Source organism: Camelina sativa, chromosome 9 (genome assembly GCF_030686135.1).
Source record: "Camelina sativa cultivar CO46 ecotype springtype chromosome 9, ASM3068613v1".
Classification (NCBI taxonomy): domain Eukaryota; kingdom Viridiplantae; phylum Streptophyta; class Magnoliopsida; order Brassicales; family Brassicaceae; genus Camelina; species Camelina sativa.
In genome coordinates, this window is record NC_141888.1 from 32,900,584 (window position 1) to 32,911,494 (window position 10,911).

General features: G+C 41.2%; 1 pseudogene; it reads right to left on the reverse strand.

The window, feature by feature from the left end:
• Nucleotides 1–1,052: 1,052 nt before the first annotated feature.
• LOC147939081 (serine/threonine-protein kinase ZRK3 pseudogene) lies at nucleotides 1,053–10,009 on the reverse strand (annotated as a pseudogene).
• Nucleotides 10,010–10,911: the final 902 nt, after the last annotated feature.

Here is a 10,911-nt window from a genome sequence, read left to right on the forward strand (position 1 = left end):
AAGAGAGTTTTTTTGAGAACATGATTAAAGAATTAAACGTAAAACCTCAACCAAAAAAGCACAATACTATACCTTTTTGTAAGGAGAACCAACAACAACCAAAACGTTATGATTATTGGATCTTGCTTTCCAAGAAACCACTTTATGAACAGGAAAATAAACAGGATCAGTCGATGAATCATAAAAAACATCAAGATCGGAATACAAATATAAATTTGAGAACATGATGAAAGAATTATTGAAATTGATAAAACTATAAATTCAAGAGAAGAGAGTTTTTTTTCTTTTTTCTTTGTTGAGTTACGGTGAAAGCAAACTATAGCATTGTATTTATAGTTGTAAATGACTTATCTTTTTAGGGTTTCCAGTAAGGAGGTGTATTGTCGTTGGATTTTTTTTTCCTGCAGAAGCCCATTAATCTATAAACAATCTAAGCCCATTAATTATCTCAAATCTGTAGAATTTGTAGTATAAAACAGAACTATAGTTGTAAAAATGTTGTTTTCCAAAAATATAGGGATTAATTTAGCAAATTCTAGTTTTGCAAATAACTTTTTATGCAATTAGATTATTTCTAAATCGATTTTTGATTTATTTTTAATGCGAAAATAGGTAAATTTTTTTCCACGGGCAAAATATTTCAACGTCAATGGTAATTTCATTAATGGCAAAATGGTAAAATTTTGCTGAGGTTGAATGTGGGACGTTTTCACTTCTCGTTTAATATAATTGATTTCTCTGTTTATAAATCTCTTTGGCTATGTAACTATTAAGATTCAGAGAATTTGGTTTAAAAACAAAGGACTCAAGCCAAAATTTCAAATATATATGCTTAGAGAATTTGAGCTTAGAATCACACTCCTCCTTAGTTCAACACCAAGATTCTATGCAAACTTTAGAACCATTCTACATGGTTCTGAAGCTTTACCCAAAAAGTAATGCAATGAGAAATCCAGTGATACATAAACTTAGTATGAGCATGATCTCAATCTTGATTCCAAATTTCTGTGTCCACTTGACCATACTTGACCCATCTTCCAGCATCTCCGGCTTTAACAATTTAGACATAGCATATTTATTGGCGTAATGTCTCTATGTATAGTGATCTTAGGGAATGCCATGTGAAGATAAGTCACGGTGTTTGCAATCTCCTTTCCTATCTTCAACCGTACACTCCATGGCAATATAGATTCTTCTCCGTTAATTGTGATACACCCTCGCTGATTCAGAACTCCATGTTCTGCATATTCAAACACAAAAACCGGAAAACTGAACTTGAAGCAGCATCCAACTAGCTTCAGAAAGTTGTTGTGATTGCTCATCCGAGCAGACAAGACTACGTCTTTGTAAGGCTCTCTAACTTCGTTTTCTATGAATCTATCCTCGTGAAATCTCTTTATCAAATCTTCTATGATTCCTTTAAACCACTTGTAGATTGCTCCCTCAGAGACAAAACAACTAGAGTCAAAATTCTTGGTGGCTTTCAATATCTGGGAAGAAGCAAAACTGCGTAAAGGATTTGATTTACTGAAAATGCATCAGAGCGCTGAAGGTGACAGGAGCTTGCGAAGTGTCTCAGAGTGCTGATATGCTGACGTGGCAGATGGGCTGACGTGGAAGAAGATTATGGAAGTCGTGATAAGAAGCGTGAGAAGGAAGGAAGAAGAGGATCAAGATATACACGAACATATTGAGGGTATATTTGATCAAGAGAGTTAAGGGAGGATATTTCTGAGGATAAGGAATATTTCTTTTTAGTTAGGGATTCACAAAGATCTAGGTTAGAGATCGGTTGTGTAAGGTATAAAGAGACGAGGGCTAGCCGCAAAAAGAGTTAGCACTCGTGGATAAAGGTTGTGAGATTTTGTAAACCTTCAAACAATCAGAAAAAGCTTTGAAGGTGAGTGTGTTCATTTTACTCTTTTAGATCTACACAGGATGTTGTGATAGATAGACAAAAGAGTAGGCTTAGATTCATAACTTGTAAAAGGGAGTTTTTATAAGTTTGAATAAAAGCGTTTGCTTGGCGTGTTTCCAAGCAGTTTGAGTGATTTGTTGTCCTCTATACCTTTACAATTGGTATCAGATTTTGAAAACTTGCACATGACAGAAACTGAGTCAATTGCTGATTACAGCAGTCGTCTGAGTGGTATTGCACAAGAAGCTGTAGTTTTGGGTAAACGCTACAAGGACAAGAAGCTGGTGAAGAAATTCCTCAGGAGTCTGCCAGATAAGTTTCAACCACACAGGTCTGCTATTGATGTTTCACTGAATTCTGATGAGCTCAAGTACAATCAAGTGGTTGGGATGATGCAGGCATTTGAGATACAGCTGAAGAAGAAGGAAAAGATAAATGAGAAATCATTTGCCCTTAAAGCCATTGAGGAACAGAAGGTTGCAGAGTCTCGGGAAGTTGCAGATGAAGAAAAAGTGGGCTTGTTGGTTAAGAAATACTTTCGCAAGATGGAAAGAGGTCAGCGGAAGGGAACATCATCGGTCTTGAAATCCGATACTGATAAGGAGATCAGGAAGGGTGACAAGCAAGAACGACAGTGTGCTGAATGTGAGGGTTTTGGGCATTACAAGTCTGAATGTCCAAACAACAAACGAAAGAATTCTTTGCAATGCTATGGATGTAAGGGCTATGGTCACACTAAGTTTGATTGTCCTTCACGAGAAAAAAAGGAGAAGTCCTACATCACTTGGAGCAAAAGTGACTCAGATGAAGAGGTCAGCAAAGGAGAGGTTCTTAACAGCTTCCCTGCACTGCTGGGTGTTATTGAGGAAGATGAAGAAGATGATGTGGTGCTGGAAACCAAGGACGTAGATGAGAAGGTGAATTCTGATTCAGATGGAGAAGAGGCTGATTTGTCAGTAGAAGATCAGATAGAGCTTCTCATCAAGACGGTGGTTCAGAAGACTCAAGACAACACACAGTTAACTTCTGAGAGAGATACTTTACAGCTTCATGTTGCAATGATCTCTAAAGAATTAAGTGAAGAAAAGGCAAAGACTTTGCGACTTGAGAAGCAGTTAGATGAACAGCTGAAGAATATCAGGATGCTGAATAAAGGAACCAAAGATCTGGATACACTGCTTAGCACTGGAAGATCCAACAATCTGAAATGGGGTCTGGGTTACCAAGGAACAAACACCAACCCAACCACTCAATTTGTCAAAGGAGTGGAGTCTGAACTCGAGCTGAAGGAGAGGAAGTTCTCTCAAACTACTAGAATGTATGATCAGGTTCCTGTGAATCTGAATTCAAGAAACCCAAGAATTGAGGTGTTCCCTGAGGTAAATACTAGGCTGCCATATGCTTCTAGTAGGTTTCGGCAGACGACTCAAAGACCTGTTCAGCGTAGTAGACGGAGAGGATGTTGGTATTGTGGGCATTTAACTCACTACAAAGCCCAATTTTATCAGTTCCAGAATCGTGTGTCCAACCTTATGCAACGTGGTGAGTTTTATCCAGCTGTAAGAAGAAACACACAGGGTTATGTCAGGAAAGATGATCTCTACTGTCATGTGGCCTTCACAACAGAAAAACAGAGGTTGATCAGGCCAAGTGGTATTTTGACAGTGGATGCTCCAGGCATATGACTGGTGCCCGTGATAATCTATCACATCTAGAAGGTGTTGCTGGAGGAAGAGTTACGTTTGGTGATGGAGGAAACGGTACAATCCGAGGAAAAGGCACAACTGGTGATGATTCTCAACCACATCTTAAGGATGTCTTCTTGGTCGAAGGGTTGAAGGCAAATCTGATAAGTATCAGCCAGTTGTGTGATGAAGGTCTGGATGTCACATTCACCAAGAAGGGGTGCAAGGCTGTGGATAAACAAGGGTCAGTACGACTTAGAGGCAGGAGATCTGGTAACAACTGTTACATGTGGAAATCGTCAATACAATGCTTTAACACGACTGCTGAGTTGGATACAGAGCTGTGGCACCAGAAGCTTGGTCATCTCAACATTCGCACAATGATGAAATTGGCTAATCAAGAGGTTGTGCGTGGAATTCCTAAGCTGAAAGGTGATCCACATTTCATATGTGGTCCTTGCAACAAAGTCAAGCAAGTCAAGACGTCTCATGGGCCTGTGACAGATGTTCGCACTAGCCATGCACTCCAGTTGGTACATATGGATCTGATGGGTCCAATTCAAGTTCAGAGTATTTCTGGGCGACGGTTCATCTTTGTCATGGTGGATGATTTCACTCGCTACACCTGGGTGCGATTTTTTCGTGAAAAAGCTGATGCTCTTGAATGCTTTCGCATTCTTGCCCTGCAGATTAAAAGTGAAAAATGTTCCATCCAAGCTATTAGGAGTGATCATGGAGGAGAGTTTCAGAATGACAAGTTTGATCAATTCTGCGGAAATCAGGGCATTGTTCATCAGTACTCTGCTCCGAGAACCCCAGAGCAGAATGGTGTTGTTGAACGAAAGAACAGAACACTGCAAGAGATGGCGAGAGCTATGCTGCATGGGAATCAAGTGCCACATCGGTTTTGGGATGAAGCTGTCAACACTGCTTGCTACATTATCAATCGTGTGTATGTCCGACCAGGGACCAGCAAGACTCCCTATAAGTTATGGAAAGGAAAGTCTCCAACTGTTAGCTACTTTCATGTGTTTGGCTGTCTATGCTACATTCTAAATGACAAGGATCAGTTGGATAAATTTGACTCAAAGAGTGATGAAGGAATCTTTCTTGGTTACTCCGAACACAGCACTGCCTTTCGTGTCTACAACAAACGCACAAGATCAGTTCAGGAAATGGTAAATGTTGTTTTTGATGATACTTCGTTTCAACGAGTTGATATGGTGCCTATTCTCTCTGACAAGGATCTGGTAACTGATGATGAGAAGTCTGAGCAAGCCTCTGGGAGTCTTAGTGATCATGCCAACCCTGGACTGTCAACAGACGAGCTTCCTCCATCTTCTCAGGTTCATCGGAATCACTCCTCAGGCGATGTTATCGGTGCGATTCAGGGGGGTAGAGTTACCAGGGGCAAACAGATTGACTTTGTTCAACTGGCTGGAAGGAAACAGAAGACTGTAGTTCCAGACACTGTCTCTCAGGACTCTGAGATCGTTCAATTTGCCTGGTTTGTTTCCACTATGGAACCAAAGAATCACAAAGACGCTCTTCGGGATGAGTTCTGGGTTGCTGCAATGCAAGATGAGCTGGAACAATTTGAGCGCAGCAATGTGTGGGAACTCACTAAACGGCCGGCTAATGTCAATATAGTGGGAACGAAGTGGATTCAAGAATAAGAGTGATGCCAGTGGATGCATTGTGAGAAATAAAGCAAGACTTGTGGCCCAAGGTTACTCTCAAGTCGAAGGAGTTGACTTTGATGAAACCTTTGCTCCGGTAGCAAGGCTAGAATCCATCAGGTTCATGTTTGGTATGTCATGTGTTCTCAAGTTCACATTACATCAGATGGATGTTAAAAGTGCATTTCTGAATGGGATTTTACAAGAAGAAGTGTTTGTAGAACAACCAAAAGGCTTTGAGAATCCACAACACCCTGAGCATGTGTACCGTCTGAAGAAAGCACTATATGGTCTCAAGCAGGCTCCGAGAGCATGGTATGAGAGGTTAACTACATTTCTTCTGGATCAAGGATATGTTCGTGGAAGTGTAGACAAGACACTGTTTGTTCTCAACAGCAACAATGCCTTGATGTTTGTTCAGATCTATGTGGACGACATTATTTTTGGTTCTACCTGTCAATCTCTGGTGGAAAGGTTTGTGAAAAACATGTCACAGGAGTTTGAGATGAGTATGGTGGGAGAACTGAAATACTTCCTGGGTCTGCAGGTAGAACAATCAGCTGATGGGATCTTTGTGTCTCAAAGCACCTATGCCAAAGAATTGGTACAGAGGTTTGGTTTAGGGAAGAGTAAAGAAGCTAAGGTACCTATGGGAGTCAATGAAAAGCTTTCAAAAGATGAGGAAGGAGAGGATGTGATGAACGACTATATAGAGGTATGATTGGGAGCTTGCTCTACCTGACAGCGAGTAGGCCTGACATTTGTCTGTCAGTGGGGATATGCGCACGGTACCAGGCCAAGCCCAAAATGTCTCACTTACTAGCAGTCAAGAAGATCATCAAATACGTCAAGGGGACAGTGAACTTTGGTATTTCCTTCACCAAGGATACCAACACCAGTCTGAGTGGATACTGCGATGCTGATTGGGCAGGTTCTGTGGATGATCGCCGAAGTACAAGTGGAGGATGCTTCTTTATGGGCAACAACCTAATTTCATGGCACAACAAGAAGCAGAACAATGTCTCACTGTCAACCGCTGAGGCAGAATACATTGCCTTGGGCAGCTGTTGTACACAGCTCCTGTGAATGCGTCAAATGTCCTCTGACTATGGTATGGATTCTGACACTTTGTTAATTCATTGTGATAATTTGAGTGCTATAAACATCTCTAAGAATCCTGTCTAGCATTCTAGAACAAAACACATAGATATTAGACACCACTTTGTTCGTGAACTTGTTGAGGCGAAACTGATTGAGATAGACCATGTGAGCACTGATTTTCAACTGGCTGATTTGTTTACTAAGCCTCTGGACTTCAACAGATTCATAAATCTGAGGAAGTCCGGTGTCTGTGAACTCTAACTATTTCTCTGAGTTGTGTTGGTCTAAGGCAGGAACTGGAGCTAGAACAGCTCATAGAAATCCTGGAATATATAGAAGATCAACATCTGAAAGAGTGTGGGAAATAGCTGCCTGTCATGCCGGTCTGTCCGTCCTGTTAAACGTTGTCATGATTAAGGAGGTCAAAGAGCTGTGAAGAGACATGCACAGTCATTCTAAGGTTTAATAACCTAAGGAATGATGAGTTCCGAATAAGTGGCTGACACAATCAAATGATGTCACTGAAGCTCAAGATGCTGAAGCAGTCATCATAAGGCTGTTTGGAGAAAAATAATAATAATAATAATAATAATAATAATAATAATAATAATAATAATAATAATAATAATAATAATAATAATAATAATAATAATAATAATAATATTTTGTGCTCTTCAAAGAGATGAACTCTAGCTGCCTTAACATGTTGGGATGGACTGAAGACTAAGGCATGCCAGTGTGAAAGACTACCCACATGCAACAGTCCTCTGATCTTCGACAATTCAAGAGGTAGTGATAATTTCTAGTGAAGGTTCTGAACAAGTGGCTGATACGACAAAGGTCTGGTTAGTGTTCAGATTTCTGCACTGTTTAATATTTTAACAAAAAAAAAGAAAAAAAAAAAGAAAAATTTGTTTTTAATGCTCATGTGTGTTTAGTTCTCGATCATGGTCCCTCAAAATCTGTCATTAGTGGCTGTGTGTATCTGTGTGTTTGATTCATGAATCTGTTAATTTGGATTGAAAAAGAGGAAGAATGAGATTTATTAATGCACTGGTATTAATTGTGATTGAATGAATTAACGATTGAATGCAGTCAAATGAGGAAATAGATGCAGTGTACACTGATGTTTAATTGAGTGGTTTCAGGAAATCTTTAATGTTTTGGGCCGAGTTTGTGCAGCCCATTGAGACTCACGGAGGTGTATAAAAAGGAGCAGCTAGGGTTTTGGCGTTTTCCTCATCACCTCTGCGATTTCAATCCTGTGTCGATTAATCTTCTGCTCAAATCTCTCTCTTCTCCTGTCGATCAACTCTCTATCAACCATGAAGTCCATCTTTAGTGGTTTCCACTATGACTCCAGCTCAGATGAGGAGCTTCATACTCCACCGTCTTCGTTGCCTACGCCCACTCCACATGTTCCGATCGATCCCGCGACTGCAATGGTAGTTTACCAGCCTCGCGAGGAGTCTGTCACTGCATCTCCTACTCGGGTGGATCAAGTTCCCTCGCCTTCTCACGGGAACCAAGAGACCTGCGACTCCTCGTCTTCTCCGCCGAGAGAGGTGACTTCTCGATTTCCAGTGGTAGATCTTACCGGTGATGCGCCTGTACCTGTCCTGCCATCTCAAGGAGTCTCATCCCGTTTACGCAAGAGACAACCGCCTGCCGATCTAGACAGTCGTGACTCCAAGCGCCCATCTCTCCACAGGGATAAGGGCACGTCCACCACATCTTGAGGAGCCTCGTCAAAGGATTTCGATGCCAAACGGTTCATCTCCTCATAAGCTGTTCGACGATATGGGTTCTTTGCCTCTCGAACGCTCGCTCCAGAGGTCTGTTATCCACTCGATGCTGCAGACAAGACTAGAGAGTTCATAGACAAAGCTGGGCTGCTTAAAACAGTTACTCATATTGGCTCGTACGACTCGGAGGTGGTCTATGAATTTTGGGCGAATCTTCCAACGGTCAAGATTGAGGGGGAGTTTGTTGACGTGCTCGTCCGCGACTGGGTCTATGAGTTCTCTCCAAGCCGTATCAATTGCCCTGTTTGGTCTGAGGTCTGTGGATGTGCGTGAACAAAGATTGCAGACGGCTGCAATTCTGGAGGAGGTCTGGCTCTGTTTCTCTCTGATGGAAGAGTCAAATCCTGCAAGCAGCTGGTGTCCAATGCAATCAAGAACCCGGTGATCAAGGGTCTGCATCGGATATGCTGTAGCAACTGGTCTCCCAAGGTGAACACGGGATACATCTCGACGAATAGGGCTTTGGTGATCTACATGATCATGCATGGGATTTTGTTCGATTTTGGACGGATGATCTACGACCAGGTCATTCAACTGGGGTTGCAAGCTCAGTCTGGCTTCCGGTTGCCGTTTCCCAGTCTCATCTATCAGTTGCTGACTGCTCAGAGACCTGTCACGAGTTTGTCATCAAAAGATACAAAGAAGACAAAGGGGAAGAAGACATCATCCGTCCCTGTTGACCCTGTTTCTCCGAAAGGGTCATCTGCAGAGCGCAAAGCCATCCGGTTGGCAATCAAGATTCTGCAAGATGCTTTGGACGCTGGTAAGTAGTTTCTCACTCTGATGTTCGTTCCAATTTCTGGTTTAGTTTCTTGGTATTTTTGACTAAACTGTGCCAAACAAGCAGGGGGAGATGAGTCTGATTCAAAGGCCTGAGGGGGAGATTAAGCTATGGGGGAGCAGTTGTTATTGTTGCTCACAGTTTTTGTTGATTTTATGTGTTTCTCCCCTGTTTAAAACTTGAGACTTGTTTATTTTGTTTCTGTTTTGGTTTTGAACAATTTATTTTAACAAGTCTTTATCGGTTAACCGTCTTGTGTTGATTGCTGGAATATCTTGCTAGTACGGATGTGTTTTTGCCTTGGCTGTGTTATCTGTGCGTTTTCAGGTTTGATGCTGCGGTTGCTTGTGTAGCAAGATTCAGTCAAAAAGGGGGAGATTGAAAGTGCATCAGAGCTCTGAAGGTGACAGAAGCTTGCGAAGTGTCTCAGAGTGTTGATATGCTGACATGGCAGATGGGCTGACGTGGAAGAAGATTATGGAAGTCGTGATAAGAAGCATGAGAAGGAAGGAAGAAGAGGATCAAGATATACACGAAGATATTGAGAGTATATTTGATCAAGAGAGTTAAGAGAGGATATTTCTGAGGATAAGAAATATTTCCTTTTAGTTAGGGATTCACAAAGATCTAGGTTAGAGATCGGTTGTGTGAGGTATAAAGGGACGAGGGCTAGCCGCAAAAAGAGTTAGCACTCGTGGATAAAAGTTGTGAGATTTTGTAAACCTTCAAACAATCAGAAAAAGTTTTGAAGGTGAGTGTGTTCATTTTACTCTTTTAGATCTACACAGGGTGTTGTGATAGATAGACAAGAGAGTAGACTTAGATTCATAACTTGTAAAAGGGAGTTTTTATAAGTTTGAATAAAAGCGTTTGCTTGGCGTGTTTCAAAGCAGTTTGAGTGATTTGTTGTCCTCTATACCTTTACATTTACCTTTACAATCAGCGATGAGCTCTTTTAAGATGATGCTTCCGTTCTCCAAGAACCTCCTTTCTTCCTTACTTCTTCCGAAAAACCCAATTGTCAGATTCTTCTTCACCATGGACACAAATTAATCAATATCTTGGCAAAGAGGTTTCCAGTTTTCTTCCAAAAACAAGAAAGACCTAAAGCTGCTTCTGAAAGAATCAATTTGATCTTTCAAGTATACAAAGACATTTTTTCCAGTTCCTTCGTTGAAAATTCCAACATTGGCTACATTTTGACCTGACTCCATCAGTCATCACCAATTCGTGTCCACAGAACGTATTATCAGAAATCCTCAAGATTGTGATAATTTGTGCTAGGTATTGCTTACAATACGTCAGTAACTTCTTCACGTTATTGGAATGTTGCCTCAAGCTTTCAGATCTGCATCACCATCCATGGGAATACACATATCACTACAGTATAGACCTTAAACGCTACAAATCACCTCCAACCTTGTTTTCAAGGACTTAACGTATCAATATCTAAGACTCTCCCAAGAGTTTATGCATATTTCAGGAACCAAAACGGATCTATATTATAGTCTTGTTTACCTCGGATATATCAACTAGTGATCTCTCTATCAGCTTAAGCTCCTTGGATCAGCTTCGCTCTCTTCTCCACACTTTCCTCGCAACATCTAAACGTTAGCTCAACAAACTTGCCGACCTGAGATCTTTCTGTCTCCGCAATGTCTCTTACATAGTTACGGATATCAATGAAGCGCACATCTATATTATAGTCTTGTTTTCCAATCAGAAGAACCATCATAAAGATTCCAAAGCTATAAACATCAACATACTCTGTGAGAAATCCAGGTGACCATCTCAGGCTTTAACAATCGAGTAATCCTTCAATTAGCTTAATCTCTTTCGCCACCAAGATCATCTTTGGCCTGTCTTCATTCCTCTCCGCACAGCATCTCAGCGCCAGCTCAAGAAACATTTTCATCTGACTACACCTCACGTCATTCAAACC